At 35.4% G+C, this 25191-nt stretch overlaps 1 protein-coding gene across 1 annotated transcript in view; it reads right to left on the minus strand.

The window, feature by feature from the left end:
- Nucleotides 1-25191, minus strand: part of satb2.S (SATB homeobox 2 S homeolog) — a 104543-nt gene that overhangs the window by 76526 nt on the left and 2826 nt on the right.

The following is a 25191-nucleotide window of genomic DNA, read 5'->3' on the forward strand; positions in this document are numbered from 1 at the left end:
TGCATACACTACAGTACACTATTGGCATATTGTGTGAAAGTTGCAAGGCGTTTTTTTCCCTTGCATTTGTATTTGAACAGTTTCAGCGCATGGCATTAATAACAGCATTAGTTCTATATTCAAGGGCACAAGTCCCTTGCCCCAATTAATGCAACCTGCTAAGGAAACCCTGGACTTACAGCCATGATCAGGTGATACTAAGTCCTGGTATAGTAACATACTGAAAACAAACATCTGTTTGCTTTGGGATAATGTATTGGGCCAAACTGTGCCCATTCTACTGCATAAACCGTCAGTATTTAAAAAGCTATAAAACAAATAGACCTTTGCGTAAAGGATCTACTGTATTAAGTAATTTTTTTCTAATACTAGCTTTTACATATTGAGAAAAGTATTGTACATTGCTATGTCTTTCTGGGAGTTAATACAACTGTTTCTCTATATATTCGTATTTAGGAATATGTATTATGTATGCTTCCATGTTGTGTAATTCAGAGAACATATTCCATCTTCAGGTATGGGATCCGTTATCCAGAAACCCGTTATCCAGAAAGCTCTCTCTCATAGACTCCATTTTATCCAAATAAGTAAATCAAAATTTTTAAAAATGATTTTATTTTTCTCTGTAATAATAAAACAGTAGCTTGTTCTTGATCCAAACTAAGAAATGATTAGTCCTTATTGGAAGCAAAACCAGCCTATTGGGTTTATTTAATGTTTTCATGTCTAGTAGACTTAAGGTATGAAGATCCAAATTACAGAAAGATCTGATTATCCAGAAAACCCCAAGCATTCTGGATAACAGGTTCCATATGTTAAAGCCTACTGTAGATAGATCACTAATTTTCCAACATACATTCAGTTAAAAAATTAGTTCTTTTAAAGTTATTTGTAAATGTAATTGGTATTAAAAGCAGCATCAGTCTGGCTGTTTATACATAGGTAAGTACTAAGCACAGGGCCACACTGACAAATTAGGGCATGGGTAGAGAGCAGGAGAAGAGATGCCTATGTGCCTTCCCCACCCACACCCAGGCCCCTAGGCTGTGCGGTCCTAGCGCCCGCCGCCCCCGCACCGCTCTAGCGAGAGCAGGCGCAACGGAGCACTAGGAACCTGCGTGCCCCCAGTGCTTCTCAGCAAGTGGCTGGGTGACATACCGCCCATACCAACTTGCCCTAGGCCCGGGCCTTGCCACAAATCCAGGCCTGCCCACACCTCATGAATACAGCAGTCCTGAAAACAGACAGCTCTGTATTCATTGGGGGGAATGCAGGAATCGTCTCTCCATTTTGGAGCACAATTCATCTACTGTGAATTGTGTGGAGAGCAGAAACAATTCATCTACCATGCAGGGCACAAAGTGCAAAAACATGGCAGATTGTGCTTTTTTTGCACTATGCACTGTCTTGCACATAGTAAATGTATTCCTTTCCCGTTGTTGCCTGTGAAGCTAGCCTGCTCCCATTCTTGAAGAAATATGCAAAGAACTGATCTTAAAGCATTTAAACTTAATTTATGGAAAATTAAATAAGAATAAATGCTTATCATAATAAAGAATTCTGCTTAACGGCCATGAGGGCTGGCAGTTGTGCACACATACATTAAATATACTGTACATGCTGTTTCAAAAAAGGGTATCCTTTCTTTCTCATTCTTTACAAGTTAATTTTTTACACATTCTTCATTTTATTACATGTTCTAAAAACTGCAGCCAACAACCTGGCATTTAGCATGACTCTCACAAATTTGTAGAGGATCTGCCAAATCCTTCTATGTACTATATAGCGAAGACAAAATATCTGGAAATTCCAAGCAAACTGCGTTCCTTTACCTGCCATATGCAGCTTAGTGCTGGGAAATTAAAACCCTTTCCAAGGGAAATTATACCCTATTTATACAAATGTGCAAAAGCAAAAAAGGAAAAACGAAACAAAATGAAGGTGTAATCATTTCTACATTTAAATCTGTTATCTGGCTAAGACCTGCCTGAAAATTCTGCCCACATAGGAGCCAATCTAATAGGGTTCTAAGCTTAGTGTTCTAGATCATCCCAATTTGTTGATCACTCAAAATGGACAGCTAATTTGATCACAGACTCCCTGCATGTACATATATATATATATATATGTAGAGGGTATCTGGCTAAGAGGAACAAAATGGGGTCATAGTTCCATTACGATTTAACTGATTGGTCAATTGGACACATCACCATAGGCAACTTGCATGATATCTAAAAATCGATCCTTGTGTGAATTTCATACAGTAAAATCTTCCCTTAAATAACTTCTCTTTTTAAAACCTGCAATTTTTCCCCATCCATCAAATACTAAAGAGCCTAATTTAAGAAATACATTTGCTTTCTCAAATGCCTCATGGTAAGGAAAGTAAAGAAAGGAAGATTCCGTGTCAGGCGGTCTGGATCCTATTAATGTGTCTCCTGCATGTCTCCGTCTTCAGCTAATAAATCAATTTTTTATATAGCTATTTTGTTTTCATCTGCTGGAAAGTCATTAACTAAAAAATAAATGTTACAAACACCCGATTGGCAAATGAATTTGTAATTTGCTTCTGAACTCTTTGGCAGAAAATGAGTTAAAATAACACCTCTCGCGCACATTAATGAAAGGAAGCTTTCTTGCATGTGTTTTAATTTAGGGGAAACCATTTAGGGGAATCAATTTTCTGTTGCACACTTTTCTATCATTAGCTGCCTGTATACTACTGTGTACACGCATCTTGGGATTTATAGTATACATTGCTTTAAAAACATGTCATTCAACTATACTCAAATCTATAGCAGTAACTGGAGAGCGTCACCCTTTAAATACTATTTTGCTTGTTTTAGTGTCCTATTTGCCACCTTAATCCTCATGCCCACGGCTCCTAAATTGACATTAATGTCACAAATGAGAAAAGATACATGGCAGCTCCCTCTCCACAGATACAGATCTGCAGAAATGGAATTTCATGCATGCAGAATAATACAGTAACAGTATACGTTCTCATGATTGTTAACAGAAAATGAGTAGAATTTATCTACTAAAAAAGGGATATACATTGTGGTGAAATTCTATAATGCTATGGAAAGATGTACACATATATTTCTAGTGCTACTTGTGCATTTCTGTATCAAAGGAATTTATTTTAAATACTCAAAAGTATTTTATCTCAGCAGCAGATATGAGATAGGGAGGTTGTTTTGGTGTAAAGATATGAAAACAAATTAAATATTATTTATATGCATTTGGCTACATTGTTTTGTCATGCCCTCTTATCACACTATTTTAATTTGACACGGAGACAACCTGTTTTTTGAGCTTTGCTAATTTAGTAAAGGACATTGTCAACAGTCTATTAACGAGCACACTTATACTTAGGGCTCTTACAGGTGAGTGTTTTTACCTGCGCTCCCCTGCGTTCCGGTTTCATGCGTTCAGCCGCAGGGGAGCGCAGCAGTAGACACACTGAATTCTTTTCAATGGGGCTGTATTTGCACAGACGCATGTAAGCACCGAACGCAGGAAAAATGCAACATGCTGCATCCCAACCTGCGTTATGCGCTTACATGCTGAACGCATGAAACTGGAACGCAGGGGAGCTCGTCTGCAAGAGCCCTAACAATCACACAAAGGGAATCTGCTCCAGATGCCTGTGCAAGCAAAGCCCCATCACTCACATCTTAACCTGTCGCTCAGGATCCAAAATATTATGGGCAGATTTATCAAAGGTCGAGGTGAATTTTTGAATTCAAAAAATTCGAATTTCAAGCTATTTTTTGTGTACTTCAGCTAGTGAATTGTCCAAATTCTATTTGCATTTGGGAAAAATTAAAAAATTTGAATATTGAAATTTATCATGTACTGTCTCTTTAATTCGAATTCAACCATTCGCCAATTTAAAACCTTCCAAATTGCTGTTTTAGCCTATGGGGGACCTCCTAGAACCGATGTGGAGTCAATTGTGAAAAATCTTTGGAGTCAATTTTATGGGAAAAACTTTGATTAAAATTCAAATGCGCTATTACTTCGATTCGTACAATTCTAATTTGGCTGAATACCTTTTAGATCCAAAACGGACCTATTTGGCAAAAAAAAAAAAACTTGTACTTAATTTCAGTTGGTCTTTTTGAATTCAAATTTCGAAGTTTTTCAAATTCGAAATATGCCCCTTAGAGTCGTCGCCATCCACCTTGTAATTAGTGTAATTAAAAGTAGACAAATCATTAATTATACACTGAATCTTAGATCCAGAGGTAAAATCCCTGACTGATTTAAGATTTTCCATTTAAAGAAATATTATGAGACCCTGTCCTACACTGTACATGGGGAGGCACATTTATCAAGGGTAGGATTTCAAAATCATGTGAGTTTTTCGAGTTTTTTCTCAGAAAAAAACTCGAATGTCAGGCTGCAAACATCACCAAATTGATCCCTGGACCTCTCCCATTCACTTATACAGTAATTCGGCAGGTTTTAGGTGGCGAACAGTCTAATAATTTCAGTTCTTAAAGGGTCTGAGTATGATAAATCTCAAAATTCGAATTTGAATTAAAATTCGAATTGAGTTTGGATAATTCACAATTCGAATTTGAAAGTTTCTGAATATTGATGCTGATACAAAAATTGGCATGACTTTCAAGGAAGTCTAATTGGCTTAAAAGTAAAAGTGAAAATACCAGTTTCTCAAAGCACATACTGATAGAACTGCAGGTGCATGTAAACAAATTAAAATACTATAAGAAAAAATCGTTCTGGTTTGGGTTTTTTTGTTTTTTAAGTATGATAAAACTCTACAATAGTTTTGCCATCAGCAGGCCAATTAAGCTGCAACCATATTTGTCTACTGAAATGACATACTGTGGATCTCTCTTGCTTTGTTATCACTTTTTTGTTACTGAGATTTCAGCCTTGTATGTAACCATTGTTCACATAACAGAGAAATAGCTGCAGAAATGCAACCGAGCAAAACAAATGACACGTTCCTGAAACTCAGAGAGAGAAAATTTTAGATTCACGTTTATATTCGATGTAAATCCCTCAATGCTGCTATATGCATTGCAGAGTCACATCGAGGACTGTTCAGAGTGAGTAGAAAGGGATGGAGGAACTTATAATTCATATAACATAGAAACTGATAATAATGGTTATGATGATGAAGAAGAAATAATACTGGAAATGAATTAAAGGAAATATATACTGTATATGGACTTTTAAAGGAAATGGTTTGAGATGGTAGGGCTAATTTATAAAAACAGGTGCCAACCAGTCAGTTGGAAGTGGGCGACCAATCAGAGCTTTGCTTTTTATTTCATTCACCTTTAGTAAACTTTTCCAAATGAATTGCTGATCGGATGCTATTGGCAACTTCACTTGTGACTCTGTTACCAAACTTTCTACTACAGCAATAATGGACTTCTGTATTTTAATCACTGTCATATTTGCTTCTGTTCTTCACATACGTTTACTATTACATGGCTGTTATGGAGCACTTAACCGTCGGTTTCTTCATGGTGTGTAAGATTTTTTCCGCAGTTCCACCTTTTCTGTCCAAACATAGATTTATACAGGTTATGTACATGAGAAAGGCTCTTGATATCTTCCTCAAACATACCCTTAGACTGCTCCCAATTGGTTAGACATTTGCTGGGGATTGCTGCAGGTGGTATAACATCAGTACCAGCGTCACTGAGGCTCACTTAAAGGAATGCCCCCTGAAACAAAATGCCCTACTCATCTTCTACCTATAGTTAACGCCACAACAGTATTAGCACTTATTATTAGATTGACAATGGATGACCCATTTGCATTCTAGTGAGGGTTATAGGCTAACTTGATTTTCCATCTAAAATCATCTCCTTCCTATCTGATCCAGTTCAGATATGCCAATGGGCTGATCATATTGACATAAATGTAAGAAGCTTACAGACTTATATACCACACTAAAACACAACCCAACATCAAAATATTCATTTCAAAATAAAAAGGTGTTAAAATGATTTGTTGTGACAAGGTGAGGCATGTCATTGAAATTCCAGAGATAAAGACCCCATGCACTTCACATTTTAGGTTATTTAAGTAATCTCATATAGTAAATCCCATCATAACTGTCCAACCAGTCTATCTTCACTTGATTTCCACCTCATTGTATGCATGTTTTCCAGTTCTAAGCATAAATCATCCTTAAACATAGAATATATACCCCAATGTTATGGTGTGGGAAACATGCCCCAACCTCAACCAGAATGAGATACCCAATAAATTAGTGCTCAACATTATTGTCCCATTTATGTCATTAACAGAAACTTTTCCCTTTCTGACTGCTGTAAGACAAAACATAAAATATTTCATTTCTTGTGTTATGTATACTTGGCTGTCTACTATAGCTTCTGTTTCCCTATCAGTGCTGGTTTTAATAATAATAAAAAAATATTATCCAACATAAAAAAATATAATTAACCAATCAGATATTTGCTTTTCGTTTCATTCACTTGTAGTATGCCTGGGTATACCTAGTAATTAACTAGGGATTCTCAAAAGATATTTAGTAATTAACTAGGGATACTCAAAAGATATTTACATTTAAACTTCAAATGGACACTAACATAAATAACACAATTATTCGGTACAGAATAATTCAGAAGACACAGAGAATGCTCTATAGCTTTCGTGTGTCATCAGGAAGGGATGTGACTGAAGCCACTGAATAGTCCATACATGCAAAGATGAAACAATGATCTAATGCAGCATTTTTTTCTGTTGTCATATCTATAACCCACATATTGTCATGGTATTTAACACATCTAGCTTTATTCCAGCGACTTTAAGTTATGAATGCCCACGTCCCTAGTGTGCCATACACTGGTACAGACCACATTTCCCATGCAGAACGGAACAAGCATGGCAAACTTCACAGGTCTTTAAAAGAACAATGGTTTGGGTATATGCCAGCCACATTCCATGGGCTTATTAGCATGTTAGAGGTTTTTGAACAATGCCTGTTCAGTTCAGTAGTGGGTGGTCTCCATCTTTAATCTGCAGATGTTTGCTATTAAACCATATACCCAGCATATAAAAGTACATTGAGGCATCCCTTTTACTGACACAAATCAGCAGTGCCAACCAAATCAGATCCTTTTTGGATAAGTCGATTGAATGCAACAGCTTAGGGCACAGCTATGGTTTCAGGACTGTGAAGCTGTAAAATCTGTCACTGGACCACCCAATGTACTTTAAGGGTCTATAAGAAAAAAACCTTGGAATTAATTTTCTACAGCCTTTTTAGGAATAAAGAATGAGGATTAAGGAGCCATCATATCCAGGAGATGTACAAACCTATTGTTACGGAGCACTGAGTAGGTTCTAACCATAGAAATAATCCACAGTTCTGTTTAGAGTGGTTAACTATAAACATTGAAATTCTATTTTGAGCTATATTATTATAATCTAACATAATCATTCAAGGTCTGAATTAAAACGTTGATGTGAAACAACAACTCTGCTGCTATGATGGCCTACAGTATATTCAGGTGAAACAAAATTTCAGAGTCTGAGTCCGCAAATCAAAAAAAGTAAAAAAAAAAAAAAAAAAGGAGCACATTGCAATGGTCAGAGAGGACCACATGCAGTCAGCAGTTTGACATTCCTGCTTCATAGGGTTAAGGGTAGGACAGAAACCTCTAAATAGCATTATATATATCATATCCTTTAATGTTAAAATCTAGTGATGGGTGAATTTATCCCGTTTCGCAGAAAAACGCGAATTTTGACACCCGTGTCAATTTTGATGCCGGCGTTAAAGTCAATGGCCGGCATTGACAGTTTTGACATGAGTGACGCGTCCAAAATTCGCAGCAGTTTCGCGAATTTATTTGCCGACGGCTAAACACAATTTTTCACGAATCCGCGCCTGCCGAATTTATTCGCCCATCACTATTAGAATTCCCATTTATATACAAACCATGAAGCATCTAAGGTTACCCTCACCTTAATTCATAAGTAAACATTGTTTCCCTCGCCTTAATTCATGAGTAAAGATGGTTTCCCTCGCCTTAATTCATAAGTAAAGATGTACATGGTCCCAACCAAAAATGTTCCTTATCCTATATCTTCCATTCCCCTGACAAAGCCTTTAAAGAATAGTCTCTAAGGTTGGGGGCAGAAAATCACAAATGTAATTTTGCTGACAAAGACTGTATCCTAATGGGTTAAGAACTACATGTGGATTTCCTTTTCAAACAGCTCCCTTGGCTGCTGTATAATGTTAGTTAGGTCTAAAGCTGGCCATAGACGCAAAGATCTGATCGTACGAATCGAGGATTCGTACGATATTCGGACCGTGTGTGGAGAGTCCCGACATTTTTCGTCCGGCGGAGATCGGACAGGTTAGAAAATTTCTGTTGGCTGCCAATAATATCTCTGCGTGTATTGCCGATCGTACGATTTTCAGTGGGAGACTGTCACTAGCTTTGGTTGGACATAGATATCGTACGATTGCTGTCAGGGGCAGAACATTGCTGATCTGTTCTTTAACTAATCTGACTGGTAAGACTTTGATCTGAATGGTTAGTGGCGGGTCGGGAGATCGGAAAGTCCGATCGTACGATGATTTGTACGATCGGATCTTTGCATCTATGGCCAGCTTTAGCCCCAAAATCTATCTAGTTGCAGGGACCAGGGAACACACTAATAAGAAAACAGACTGATTGAGATCTGTTATTCTTTATTATTTATATTTTGATTTTCATCATCTCCAATTCAAACTGTCTTTCCAAATATTCTGGGGACGACTGTTGGAACCAGACAGCAGTTTGGATCTCTAACTAGGAATTTATAAAATAATAATCAGACTTAAAGTTTTTGTGGCTCTTAGCGACTACCAATATGTGCCATAGATGTACATTCATATGGGTAGAGGGGGCTTTCATATTCTTATGCCCAGCTTTATGAAAATCATATCTTATTGTATTTCCTGCAGTAATAAACCATATATAGTTCCCTCAAAACAACAGCAGGATCCCCTTTAACATAATGAATTCAAGGGGATAACTTCCTCTGTTTTGTAGCAGGTCAGGCAAAGTAAGAATCTGTTTTGCAAATAATTCATAGATAATATGAGATACAGTTTCAGTTATCTGTTCTGTGCGGTTTAGTTGTGACTCAAGCCATAATGCAACAAATGTTTTTCTAGTACATATTTAACAGATTATCAACAGCGAACATGTCGTGGATTGGAAGGGGTACTAGTTTTATTACAGAACACTTGGCAGCTCATTCTAATATAAATACCTCTGTCTCAAAGAAAGTTGGTTCCAGGGAATAACAGAAGAAGAGAACATGAAGTCATCCGCCAGTCAGAAAGTGTAATGAATTATACATTATAACGATCCAACATTTGCTCCAATTCTGTTCACGCACAGTAACCAATTAGCCCCTAGCTTTTAATAGTTTGCTGTTAAAAAGTAAAATCTGATTAGTTGCTAAGGTTTGCCAGAAATGGAGTAAACTGTTGTTGAATATTTGTACTTTATGATTTCTTGTGAGTGACTGCTCAGTTTATATACTATATATATATATATAATCATAGATCCTCAATTAAACGGGCACTTGAATCGGGAAAATCGGATTTACCACTACCCAAACATTTTTTAGCAAAGGGACATGGGTTACCCACTTTGAGATTCATGGGGATTGACTTGGTACCTGAACCTAATAGGGGGGGTGACTGGGACCGGTTACTTTTGCAAAAAGAAGTTTATTGGATTAAAACTTTGGACACCGTGGCCCCTCGCGGTCTCAATGAATATTGCTCTTTTTCTCCTTTTTTGGATAAAAGATAAAAGGGGTAGATTCTGTAAAATGATTGTCAAGTATAATATAGCGATCTCTGCAAACAGTTTGTTTTTAGGTTTTGATACTGGTAATCCTTTTTGTGGATTTTTAAGTGTTTTTATATATAAATTCTATTTTGATGTTTAATATTTAATATTTATATATAGCACGTTATACACTGTATTTCACATTCTGTGTTTTATATGTATTTGCTTCTACAGAATGTATCTATTGGAAGAACCAGTCACACTAATGAATTTTCTAATTATCCCTCACACCTGAAAGGGGGCGTCACTGGGAGGTGGGAGTGAGCTGGGTGAGTCTTTAAATAGTTTTCACTTTGTTGTAATCTTTATCTTGATAAAGGCTCCACTCGAGAGCCGAAACGTTGATGGAATAAACAGTTTTACATTTCTTGAAGAAAATCCTGGTGTGCTTCAGCTTTTTTGTCGTATATATATATATATATATATATATCCATCGGTGACGGCACTCCATATTCAATCAAACTAAACAAATCATTAAATCTTTCAAAGGTTTATTAGTGGACCAATGTTTCAATTCCGTACAGGAATTTTCATCAGGGTTAAGATGTTTTTTTTAGCCAATGCTAGCCAATGCTAGCTTAACTTCGAACTGCTGAGCGTAATTTTGCTGGTGTAATTTCGCCAGCGTTCGGTACTCTGCCAAAAATACAGCCTTTAACTCATCACTAATCTAAAACTATAACTACACATAATTTACAGAATAATCATGCATTGGAATATATTAGAACAGCTTTAAATGATGACTTTTAGTATGGTTTTACCCACTGATACTTGGATTTAGCAAACCACCCCAGGTTCGGGGTTATAATACTCGGATCTGTTTCAGCCACACCCACTGGTCCTTTCCAGTAGCCCATACTCCTTTCTTGCCATGTGACGTAGGACTGCTGAGCAGTATGGTTGCTTGGATTCTGGTGATATTATTGCATTCAGATGTCCAAGTCACTGATTTGAGGTGTGAAATGTGCAATTAAAACTCTTTAACAATTAAAAACATTTAGGGGCACATTTACTTAGCTCGAGTGAAGGAATAGAATAAAAAACTACTTCAAAGCATTTTTTTGGCTACTTCGACCATCGAATTGGTGCTGGTCCACTGTACACAATATACATCTCAATTTGACCTAGCACCCGCTATTGGACTCGGGGTAAGAGTGCGGGTACTTATTCGACCCTAAGTAATTGTGCCCCTTAAATTTTCTTTATTGACTCAATAGAGGGAACCGAATTTCCAATGTTGGGATTCCCAGTTGTTTATAAAACCAATGCTGTGCTCTAACTAGTACACCTCATTCAATGATGTGCAAGTGTTAATAGAACATCTTAACCCAGAAACAGTACACACAAGCTTTACAATGGCATCCACCTAGGGTGTGCATTTTCAGACCAAATTCAGTCCCATGTGCACAGTGAAAAGTGGATTAGGTGTAATTATGGGTGTTTTCATTGGCATCTTTTGGGGCTATCATGCCTTAGAACTAATGCAAGTGACCATGGGTTAAACCTGACATTAAAAGATTTAATAGTTTATTTGTAACTGAGCCTTGTTTATTATGTTGTGTTTGTGTTGTTTTATTTGTCACTATGAAATGTTTGACGAGGAACAGGCTTGTAATAAATCCTTGTGCAATTAAAGAGCCAAGGTGCAAAAAGAATGAAAGCTCTGCTGAGACAGAGTTAGTGGTAAAAGAACCTGTAGCCTTGCACACTGTTTCATAAATCAAACTACAAAATGTGCATTTCAATAAGGAAATGCACATATTGGTTGAGTATTAATTTGAATCATATTTCCCATGTCTGTGTGTGACAACTCAACAGCATTACAAGGTGTAGAAAGAACACAGCCAATGCAATAACCATAACAACAACTTATATGAAGGAGACCATCACTGCTTATTAATAGCAGCCTCATTTCATAAACATATACTGTAACATCACTTGCTGCTCTTTTGTCCACATTATTGTCTTTCCCCCCTCTTTATTCTTCTCTATGGTAATATTTTCTCTTTCTGATTCCTGAAGCAAGAATACTTGCTTGTCTTGAACTACAAGTGTCTAGTTTATGGAAGCACTCTTGTTTTAGTTTAAAAGACAAGCTGCACAATGATCATACTGCTTTCAAAATACATAATTGGCTAGTACATTGAGTAGTCTGTGTTAGTTTATGCTATGAGAAATCTGAGTTGTCTGTATGAAGATTAACTGACTTCTACATAGCGCCAACTGTTCAGAGACTTATTTCCACATACCATGGGTTAACATCAGTTGTTCTACTGCTTTCAAGTAGAGCAGCCTTCTATATCCCAAACAGGACATCTTTCTAAGAACATGTTTTATCCAACGTGAGAAAATGTATGCAGAGCCTAATCCCCACAACTTGCTTAAAGGAGAAGTAAAGGTGTGTTAAAGATTATAGATAGATAGATAGATAGAAGCAATTTTAAACTGTTCTCTTCTTGTCTCCACCGCTTTTTTGTCTCCATATGCTCAGTACATTTTAACAAAATACATCTATTGTAAATAATAATGTCTCTGTCAATTTCTAGGACCTCTCGCTAAACCTTTATATAGAGGGTATATATATATATATATATATATATATATATATATATATATATATATATATATATATATATATATATATATAATAAGTCCAAAAGTACAAAAGTACCCGCACTCTTACCCCGAGTCCAATAGCGGGTGCTAGGTCAAATTGAGATGTATATTGTGTACAGTGGACCAGCACTCCGATAATTTTGGGATCCTTGATAAAGGCCCCAACGAGGGCTGAAACTTTGGACACACGAGTGATGACTCAATAAAATTGTTTGGAAATTATCAGAGTGCTGGTCCACTGTACACACTATATATATATTTCTACAGTTCTTCTTCTTAGCATCCAGGCATCATTTGATCTTTTACATCAATATAGATATATAGTAAACCTAGACTTTATCTTGGAATGCTGCATGCCTATTTCACAATTAAATGCATACAACATAGGCAACAGCATGACTTTCTTTAGTAAGTGAATATGCCTTTCTGTTATACCAAGCAATGAACCAAACCAAGGAAAATACCTACATAACTTTGATTACCATTAAAATATTAGCAGATTTTTTTTTGACCTGGTTACTTTCCTTTTTTACTGTAATGTGAAACATACCATTTGAAGGCAGATAACAACTCCTGGCCCACCCAGTGTGCCCATTTCTAGCGGTTCTAATGCATACACTATTTAGTTTGATGGCTGGCCTCACAAACCGAGGTTGTATACCACAAGTTTTTTTATAGTTACCTTAACCACCTCTGAGAAAAGATAGCATCAGTTTGAGGGCAGGCAGCCAGTTTGTATTTGGAGTAGTCAATCTGAACGGCATTGATGCTTTTTGCACATAATTCTTAAAATTAGCAACTTCCCACTGACACTTGGCAGACACTATTAAGAAACAGGTAGTAACGTAGTCATGTACTATGGACTCTAGGTCACTCCCAATTGGAGTATTCATTTTATTTTATCATTTGAGGTGCCTGTTTGAGACTAGCCTAAGATTAATGACACAGAAGTGTAGAGATTAAATCACTGTGTAAAATCAGCCCCAATGTCCTCGAGGCAAATGTGAGCTTCTAGGAATTTCCAGCAAACATTATCAGTTTTTCTCTTTCCTATATGCACTTGATTTGCACTTGACTTAGGTTACGTATTTATATAAGCATGAATATGGCTGTTCTTGCTTATTTACCTTTAACCTCAGACTAACATGCTTCCACGGGCATCGATATAATTGTACAGTTTTCCTTTTAGAGTGTGTAACTGCACAAGAGCCAGCCAAGACTAAACTTCCGAAAGTCACCAGACCATACTACAAAGCCTCTACAGTTACTAGACAAGAGGAACACATTCCCGTGTGCCCAGGCTTTGAATCTAGTTATGAATTAGAGCACACATTTCAGGTATAGCAGACCTAGGTAGACTGGCTCTTTCCTAGTCTGATGAACTACAACTTACTTCTTCGGGAGAAAACCACTGGAAGACTATTTGATACAAAAGCCAATTGCTACCAACATTAATGACAATAATCTACATCCACAAATGAAGAATGCCACACAGACATGTTTCTCCTGAGGGCTCTTTGGCAACTATGCAGGTAAGCAATAGAGGCATGCGTGATTTTTGTATTTCATATTTATCATTTTACTTATCAAGTAAAATGTCCACGGTTTTTAAAATCCAAGCAAAGTGGACATGGTTTGAGCTGTCTTTTTTCTGCAATGAAAAATAATTAAAACAAGGAGAAGATGTGGTTTTTATAGAACTTGTTTCCTGAGAGGGGAAACTGAAGAGAGTTTCCAAATGCAAAAATCAATTGCAGTTTTTCATAGTTGTCCCTTTATGTACTGTATATATTATAGAATTTGCAATGCTTTCTATTTAGGTTTGTTGAACAAACTCATAATCAGATATGAAGAAATAAAGCCTGCCTTTCTAGTATGACTCTCAGCTGCTTGAATGTACCAAAAATCATCTCCTATAAAAAGCCTAATTTGTACCCCATCCAGTAGCTGATTAGAGGGGTTAAATTTAAAAAGTTAGAATGTTAGAATGTTAGAACTGGCATGGAGCTAACGGCTTTATTGAGTCTGACCTTTGAACTCCCTTCAACCACGTTCCTGTGATGTTAAAAAGAATGAACAAGTGTTGCTACTAAGAGGTATGAATATGTACCTGTGTAGTTGGTACACTCTTGTCTGGCATCATGAAAAGGGTTCTGGGCCCAAAGGCTAGCTGTTTAGCAGGATATATGGCAGCAGCCAAACGTCACCAGCTTTAGTTCCCCTTAGTTCCTGATTAAGTGAATACAGTTGTAGAGTGGGCAATGTAAGTACACTGTGAGATGCAATATATAATTATTATATATATATATATATATATATATATATATATATATATATATATATATATATATATATATATATATATAATTGGATGCTAGCGATTTCTCATCAGGAAATATGCTCTTGCGCCAAGACACTGATATGATTGTACTGTTTTTACAGGATATACTGTATGTTCCAACTATCACATTATCACAGAAAAACTGTTACTATGTCACTCCGCAGTATAAGTCTCACTTCACTCAGTCTTTTGCCCCAAACAACAATATAGGAGCAGAAGTTTACATGAAAACTTTTTATAAGTGATTACTAGTATTTTCAGTCTTTAGAGATTGCTACTGTACCTTATATATTATGCACATCATTTTAAGTTTACTGACATCATTTTTGATGTTCAATTTATTAATAAACATCAAAATGTATCAAACGTCAAGCTTTTCATGTACAGGTATGGGACTTTAATGAAATGTAATTATTCCTTGGTAACAGCAATTGTTTGGAAACAGATCCGCACACACATGAGATTATGCAGTTGGGGGGTTGACCCCTTTTATTGTGCCACCAGAAATTCAACGTTTTGGGATACTGATAGTTTCCCCCCCGAAATGTTGAATTTCTGGTGGCACAATAAAAGGGGTCAACCCCCGACTGCATAATCTCATGTGTGTGGATCTGTTTCCAAACGATTACAGGTATGGGACTTGTCATCCAGAATGCTCGGGATTTGGGATTTTCAAGATGAGGGATCTTTCTGCAATTCAGATCACCATACCTTATACTAAAAAAACTTTTAAAAATGTATTAAACATAGTAGAATTGGTTTGCATGTAATAAGGATTATTACATTTTAGTTGTAATCAAGTACAAGGTACTGTTTTATTATTACAGAGAAAAGGACATTTTTAAAAAAAGATTACACTTATTCAATTAAAATGGAGTGGGAAGTGGCATTCCAGTAATTTGGAGATTTTTGGATAACACGTTTCCAGATTATGGATCCCATACCTGTATTGCACTGCCAAAGACGTATAATAAGTCTCATAGTCTTATAACTAATTCCCTTTATTTCATTAGGGTATTTCAGTATTGGTATTCTGCAGTGATATGAATTTGAAATTTTCATCCTTGAAACTAACAGTAGTTAAGTGTTTGGGGATAATTTGTTTCAGTTTAACTTTGTCCAATTATTTTTTCCACTGTACATAAAATGTAACCAGTGATCAACTTGAATCTCTTTTCTATATTTTCTTTAAAAACAAGCCGCTCTGCCAAATTTTTATTTACAATACAGTCTGGGGGAAAAAAAAGAATCCCTCCCTGTGGATTTACAATTCTAATCAACAATTTCATAAATAGGCATTTTCTATTCATCAATCATCTGTCTTTATGCTGAAATCTCATGGAGTAAATTACTAACAGAGAGACCTTGCCAATTGAAGTAAGCGAATATTACCCAGTAGGGATATAAAGCTGTCAACGCCAAAGCACTTTTGATTTTACTAAATACTGCCTGGTTATTAGGGCAGCTTAACTATTTCACTGTTACTAGAGCACAGGCATTTCAGCAGTGATAAAATTAGTTTAATTAAAAATAACGACATTTTTTTTATTTACCTGTGAGCAGTGACTTGTTTTTATTCTAGAAATCTTTAAAAATTATTATTGCCTGTGAATGTACAAGGTACAAGGCAGCTTAAAGGGAACAGTCTGATGCTGTTGTTTAGAAATGTTTTGACATATGCCTCGATTTTAGCTTTATCAATGTCACTTTCTAAAACAATTCCAAGGTATTTCATTCAGTCTACTGACAACAGCACTGCAAAATCATGATGATGACCAGTACTTATATATTGTGATCTATTATGAACTACAAAGGCACATGTAGGTTCTACCTTGTGACCAAACATTGGCATTTGACTTTTCCCAAATATTTCAAGAATGAAGTTGATAATGAATAATTCATGTTTAACATTAAACTCTCAATTTTTAACAGTTTTCCCTTATTGTAGCAAGATTTTGCTTTCTGACTTCCTAATACCAATAGAAGAAAAATATTGGACACAATCATTGGTCAGTTAAAGCAATAGATAAAGATAAAAAAGGTAACTGTAATGATATAGAGTCAAATACTAAAATCACCCTACATGTGGGTGAAGACGATTAAAATGTCACAAATAATAACACATTTCTCAGAAAGCTTGGAGCACGCTTTCAGCAGAAGCAATGGGGACTAATACAATAAAGGAGCTTTGTAAGTCAGCAAGAATGTTGGGATGGCCGATTCACTTAACATGTTTTAGAGTACTTGGATGTATTCCTGAACAGGCAAAGCTTCCAGGGCTATAGATGTAATCATTATTAAGCAAAGGGGGGTTCATACTCATTCTTCATATTTTCTTGACTTCCAGCCCTTTAAACACGTCCACCCAGTAGTGCAAATGACAACACACGGTCAGCATCCCAGTGTGTCAGAACTTTGGCTCACAAATTATTCCTGGGATATATACTGTACTTGCAATGGAAGCTGCAGGTTAAAAACCACAAATAATGTTATGAAGCTGCAGGACTTCATATTAGAACTCTAAAGATGTATGAGACATTTCCTCCAAAACCATATAGATTATTTATTGTTTGAGAGCAGCATAAATGTGTATTAAATTACATTGTAATTTATATATATATATATATATACTAAACTAAGCAAAAATCATTATAAAGAAATAGCAGTACTTGGATGTTAAAATGTGGTATGGAGAACATGTTTTAAAATCTTGCATTCAGAAGAGAGCATTAGAAAGAAGGGATTATTAACAGGTCATAATTGACTTACAATAATGAGCTGCTTTAATTGCATTTGGCGACATTTTTAGCTCCAGAAAAAAAGCAAGACTGAAAAAGTATTTTTGGAGGCAATAACTGAAAGAATTCAATGCATCATGTGCATAATGGGCTTAAAAAGGAGGCACAGTACCAGAATTTAATATTACTGTGCATATTTTGCCGTTTATATGCAATTTGAGAACAGCAAAACACTTGTTTCTATATTTTTGTTTTATAAATCCTTATGTTTCAGAGGTAATCCATAATACAATGGTCAATATAGTATACCCTTCTCAATGCCCTTTATAATCGCATACAGAGACCAGGAAATACAATTATGCATATCGAATTCATGGCAATGGGAAAGTTCAGCTATCTGAATAAACAACAATTTTACACAGAACCAACAGTGGAAACATATCTTTAAAGGATCATGATTGCTAATGAATAAATACAGGTCCTATAATAACAACCCATATAAAAGGCATGATGCCTCAGAAAACAAACAGAGTCCTTCATCATTCTATACATAAGGTTGGATGTTGGATACATAGTACAGAATTGTTTTTTAATAGGCGAAACTTTATTACTATGGTATTTGGCCCTAACATAAGCCTGGTAGCTGTGTAATTCTATCATTTTGTCACCATACATTTGCACCCATGTTTTTGTTACCGAAGAAGATACCTTGTTTTTGTTTGTAAACTGTAAACACCTACGCACAAAATTAGGGCCCTCCTTTTTGTACTTTGGGCAAGAGTGCAGAAAGAAGAGTAAATCATTCATACTGTATACGATAACACTGGGTTATTCATAAGGGACAAAATAAAAATGCCTCTAAAATATTATACAGATCGTTTGGGAAGCCACAAAACATGTTGCTACCCAAAGTGAGAAATGAGAAGCCTTTGGTGACTTGAGAGAAACATGTTTTAACATTTTCAAGGGTCAAAATTCAAATAGGAGCATTTGAAAATGCTACTTTTTTAGCAACACAGGGATAGATCTCTACACATATGCAGGATAACACACTTTTCTTAAATAAAACAGGTTCGTTGCATCCAAGAAATATTTTTAGATTCAACACAGCAATCTAAACAGAACTTTAAAATTATAGGTGACTCTGATACAAAGATAACTGTTAGAATGCAGTAATGAGCCCTTACAAAATTGTGTAACATATATATTTTAATTGCTCCCAAATGGGTCTGTGAAGTATGATAATTCTTTGCCACCCATGATTTTGAAAATACGTTATAACAAAAACAAGACAAGCTAGTTTAATTTTAGAAATTTCGCAAACATTTAAGCCATGGAAAACAGGTAAAAGTTAGCAGTTTCTAGCAAATATGCACCCATTACAAAGTAACGACTACAAAGAACTATTAATATGAAATGCGTTGGGTATGGATCAAGTTAACAGCCCCACCCAATTTAATCATCCCTGTAGGTAAATGCCTCTTTTTATGTCTCTTCAGTGCATGAGTCGAATTCTTGTAATCATTATGTGAATGACTGTGCAGTTAACGTTCCCTAAAACAAGTGTGACTATATGAGCAAGACATTTGCCCCTAAAGAGCAACATTTCAAATTTTCTAAAAGAATTTTATGGTCAAAACTCTCAAATTTGAATTTTGAATTATCCAAACTCGATTCGAGTTTTAATTCGAATTCAAGTTCGAATTTAGGGATGTATCATACTCTGGCCCTTTAAAAACTCGAAATCAACTATTCGCCACCAAAAACCTGCCGAGTTCATGAATAAGTCAATGGGAGAGGTCCAGGGACCAATTTGGGCATGTTAGTAGCCTTCCTGAAATTCAAGTTTAGTCGAATTCGATTTGAGTTTTCGAGTCGGTAAATCTGTAAATAAAATATTTCTTGATAGCTATTTTGTATACAGTTGTAAAGATTTCTATGCTATAGATGCATGGGCCGTAAAGCCCCACAGGTTCTGAATGGCTGCCTTCAGGAATATACAGGAATGTATTTATATAAATAGTATTGCTGCTTCACATGCAAACATGCATATACAGTTTATATATATGGAGAGGGAGTGAAAAATCTTCCAGAAATCTGGAAGTACAGGACTTGTAGCAACCAAAAAAAAGTGCTATATATATATATATATCATATACACCCTGTGATACATTGTATGTAAATGATTATAAAGTTAATGTCCCTTTAAGCCTTGAAAAAAATAGCAGCCTGCCTCTGCTTCTTTGTAAAGATTCAAGCAGTTAAAATTCCTGCCTTCCACGAATGCAAAGTTTAGGTTGCTCCATTTTTTTTCCATTCAGTAAAATAAAACAACAGTATAAGACATGTTGGTATAAATTGTTTTGACTAAAAATATCAAACTTTGATCTACTTTGCTGTGTAGCCATTCTTTCTCTTTCTGTGTATATGCTGCTACGATGGGTATACTCATAAAAACGAAAATGCCTGGGTGCAATTAGCAGAAAATAACAGAATACAGAAAAAATGCACGTATATTATTTTCTCTAGTGCAAATATGTAATTAGGTAGCATTTTGGACAGACAAAAAAAAGTATGGTAATTAAGAAAGCAAATTTGCTTTTTCAGAATTCAATGATAGATAGAATATATTCTTCACTGTCAATGGATATATTTAAGGGTATGATGCACTTCCAAAGGCATTTTCTAAACTCATTAAGCATCCACTGATAATAATAAATATAATGCTGTATTATACTATTTACTATTTATACTGTATAACACTGGACACTTTTCATTGTCAATTGTTTGTGCATTTCTGGTTTAGCAACACAAGCTAGTCTGGTTTCAGTTATAGTTATATTCAAACTTTATCCTACTTGTATTTTTTTTTTGCGCCCATTAAATGTCATATACAACTTAAAGAGGCGGGTGCTCTCATTTGATACTGATCACTTAAACACAACTTACAAATGAAAGAATTGGGTGCCTTGAATGACAGACAACATTATTGAGAATCATATCCAAACTCCCCCTGCATTTAAGAAGTCCTGGCTGCCCTATTTCATGGTTCCAAGCTTTTTAAAATTTGGTTTCATTTTCTGTGGCAGATAAAAATGTAGTAAGCATAACCAAATTAAAGCATGTGCTGAGCTAATTATTTATTCATAAACATCTATGTATCTTTCAGGAGATGGCAGGTGCTCTTCTTTTGGGCCAAGAACTTCAATCATTTAAAATAAAGTAGACAATGTTTTCAAAATCCTTTTCTTGTTGTTAAAAAATCATCAAATCTATATTTCTTTATTTAGAAGAAAAGCAAATTCTTTTAAAAAAAAAAAGTGCAGACCATTTCCAAAATTCAGTGCATATTAAAAGCTTATGACAATGCTCAGCGGTAAGGAGGCTCAACGGATACAATGCCACTATGTTGGATGATTGTTTTAATCCCAGCTAAAGGGACTAACAACTAAAGATTTGGGTTTTGAGGCTTCCTCTAACTATTTTTATGCCTCATGCAATGCAATCCATACTATACAGATATTTCTATAAAATTATAGATATAAACACATAATAAGGATTGAACTGTATCTAATTACAGGAAAAGTGAACAATAAGACAAGTCCAGTCATTCACTATTACCCTGGTTCAACCAGTAATGCAAGCAAGATATGAGATTTAAGCACTAAACATCAATAGATTTCAGTCTTATGCTATTATCTTTGAGAAAGGGTCATGCTTTACAAGTTCCAGTCCTTTTAGTATCTCTGATTATGATGTATTTTCTTAATTACCCCTCATTTTATTTGAATATTCCTCCTGGAATCATGACATCTATGTAAATGATTAGGAGCATATTTTTAGGAGCATCTAGAAGCAGATATACAAGAATCTATCAGTATCACAATCTGTTTGCGGCAAGAAAGAGCAGGGTTGATAATCATTACAAAATTATAATTAAATAAAAATTCCTTCTGGTTACTTACACTAAAAGCTTTTGGTCTAAAATCAAACAAAGTAAATCAATTATCAAATAACAGCATTAAAATAGCAAAGATGCTCATCCCTAATCATGTTACCATTGAGTATTGCTTTCAGGTAATTAAATATGTATTTCACTCTCTCTTATATCGCAGGCTGATTCGCTAAATATTTGACTGAGACCAAACGTCGGTCAAACAATAAATCACAAAGTAGATGTTAAAATGAATAGAAGCATGGCACCATACTAAACCCAATTCCTTGGAGTGGGTAGGTGCTCCTTTACACTCAGTGGTGCTTAATATATTTAACTATAAAAACTTCTCAAAAACTTCTTTGCATTACTGTGTACGTGCAAAGTGAGATTCAGATGCGTGTGCTCCAAGGCCCTGGAATCACCCCAGCAATAAATAGACCCAGAGTATTAAAATGAACATCCAGTAATGTAGGTAAAATGTTAATAGTAGACTTCAACAACACAAAAAAATCAAAGTGCACTCTCAGTTGTGTCCATACTTGAACAACACCAAAGAAGTATGAATTTGCCTGTACAGTCTATAAACACACTTGTTTCAATATACAGTGCTACACAATATGTTGGCGCTATATAAATACATGTTAATAATAATAATATTTATATATGTTTGTTTATTATTTATTTAATTTTCATGTCGGAAAAAATACATATAGGGGCAGATTCATTAAGGGTCGAATTTCGAAGTTAAAAATACTTCGAAATTCGACCCTCGGATTGAAATCCTTCGACTTCGAATATCGAAGTCGAAGGATTTAGCGCTAATCCTGCGATCGATCAATCGAAGGATTTTCCGTTCGATCGAACGATTAAATCCTTCGAATCGAACGATTCGAAGGATTTTAATCCAACGATCGAAGGAAAATCCTTCGATCAAAAAATCACAGGCAAGCCTATGGGGACCTTCCCCATAGGCTAACATTGACTTCGGTAGCTTTTAGCTGCCGAAGTAGGGGGTCGAAGTTTTTTTTAAAGGGGAAGTACTTCGACTATCGAATGGTCGAATAGTCGAACGATTTTTCGTTCGATTCGTTCGATTTCGTTCGAATTCGAACGCATTTAACCAATTCGATGGTCGAAGTACCCAAAAAATACTTCGAAATTCGAAGTATTTTTCATTCGAATCCTTCACTCGAGCTTAGTGAATCAGCCCCATATTGTGAGTATAAAATAGACATAACTATTTAGGTGCATTCATAATTATAGCTGATCATTATGAGCATACTGAATTTGAAATTAATAATATTCATTTAGTGTGGGTATAAATACAAGCAAAACTATGTTTGTATTATTTATTTACATATTGGTCTATGGTTTTTAAAATCAGTTGCATACATATTTACACATCTGTGTGCGTGTGTACAGTTTGACTGCTTTTATTTAGTTTTATGCAATGTGCATATATAATATGATATTAAACACTAACATACTGATATATATATAATATAATTAGTGAAACATTTTAATATAAACAAAAAAAATAAATACATTTGTGCATAAAAATGAATATGGAGCAAAGAATTTTTTTTCATTTTTGCTGCTACCCCCCCCCCCCCAAAAAAAACTGAAGAATAAGTTACCTAAGTTTAACTGTTTTTGTGCTGCGATGACAGGCAACACATTGCACCATCAGCCCTGCAGGATTCCAGATTCCAAGCAGCGCTCAGCACAGCAGAACCACAGCAGCACAAAGTGTGGTCTGTCTGCAGATTTGTGACGTTAATTAGAAAACTAAACACTATCGGCCAGACGAATCTATACATGATTTTCAAATGATTAAAGGGCAACGGTCAAAGCAAGCACAAGGGGTCATTCGTATTAGCAGAGCCACATGGCACACACCAGGACGTCTGCAAGACGGAGAAGGAACTGACTCTTAGCAATATTAGCCTAAATATCACGTATCCTGGCACCAGAGAATATTTACACGTCTCTTCTTCATTTTCCAAGTGCTGTTTGTGGCTATGTGTGTATACTGAAACTCACTATTAGTGTATAAGTGGAATGGTGTGCAATTTGCTCAGTGGTTTAAACAGTAAAGTTTATCTTTCATTCATTAAAAAAAACAAAACAGCATTTATGAATCATTGTCTTTGTATTATTAATACACACAAGCTTTATTGCATTCACACACTCACACGCATATGTGGAAATCTGTGTGTGTGTGTAATAGTGTTGGGTATTTAAGTATTAAAGCATAAATGACAGTGTATCAATGCATAATTCAGTTTCAAAGAAAGAAGCCTAGCAGAACATATCTATAAACTGCTTTTATAAACACTATAACGGGTTTATAGCCGCCTTTCAAAAGGGTTCTGCTGCTTTGTCAGTAAAAAGGTTTTAAAAAATCATAGTTGACCATAGAAATGGCAGTCTTTGTTACTGGGAATACAATAAAAATGAAGCCCTGTTCCAAAGAGCTTATACTTTAGTGGAAATATTAATACAGTTATGGGATGCGTTATCCGGAAACCTGTTATCCAGAAAGTTCCGGAGACTCAATTTTATCCAAATATATACATTTTTAAAAATTATTTCCTTTTTCTATGTAATAATAAAACAGTAATGTTTACTTGATCCAAACTAAGATATCGTTAATCCTTATTGGAAGCAAAACCAGCCTATTGGGTTTATTTAATGTTTACATGATTTTCTAGTATACTTAAGGTGTGAAGATCCAAATTACAGAAAGTTCCGTTATTCGGAAAGCCCCAGATCCCAAAGCATTCTGGATAACAGGTCCCATACATTTAATAGGAATTTTTAAAAAAAATTATATATATATATATATATATATATATATATATATATATATATATATATATATATATATATATATACAGGTATGGGTATTCTCCAGAATGCTTGGGACCTGGGGGTTTCCGGATAATGGATCTTTCTGTAATTTGGGTCTTCATACCTCAGGTCTACTAGAAAATCATGGAAACATTAAATAAACCCAATAGGCTGTTTTTGCTTCCAATAAGGATTAATTATCAGTTTGGATCAAGTACAAGGTACTGTTTTATTAATATAGAGACAAAGGAAATCATTTTTAAACATTTGGATTCTTTGGATTAAATGGAGTCTATGGGAGATGGCCTTCCCGTAATTTGGAGCTTTCTGGATAACGGGTTTCTGGATAATGGGTCCCATACTGTATATATATATATATATATATATATATATATATATATATATATATATATATATATATATATATATATATATATATTCTCATGGACCCGCACTCCAGCTTTGTAGTCGATCCTTGAAAAAGGCCCTAATGTGGGCTGAAATGCTGGATGTATAAGATGTGTAAAAAAAACTATTTGATTCACTACAAAGCTGGAGTGTGGGTCCATGAGAACTTCTTTGTATATTATTTGACCCTGCACCCACATTTACAAAAAGTTTGATCCGGATTTGAGTGTGTTTGATTTCTGACTGAAACGTTGAGCAAAATAAACCTTTGATTCAGCAAGTCCTGTGAGTGCTGTTCTTCTACATTGCATATATATATATATATATATATATATATATATATATATAGTGGCACACTGTGCCATACAAATATTTTACATATTTTCCTAAGAATGCTCACAAAAGGTGTAAGGGAATTTGCCT

Source organism: Xenopus laevis, chromosome 9_10S (genome assembly GCF_017654675.1).
Source record: "Xenopus laevis strain J_2021 chromosome 9_10S, Xenopus_laevis_v10.1, whole genome shotgun sequence".
NCBI classification, from domain to species: domain Eukaryota; kingdom Metazoa; phylum Chordata; class Amphibia; order Anura; family Pipidae; genus Xenopus; species Xenopus laevis.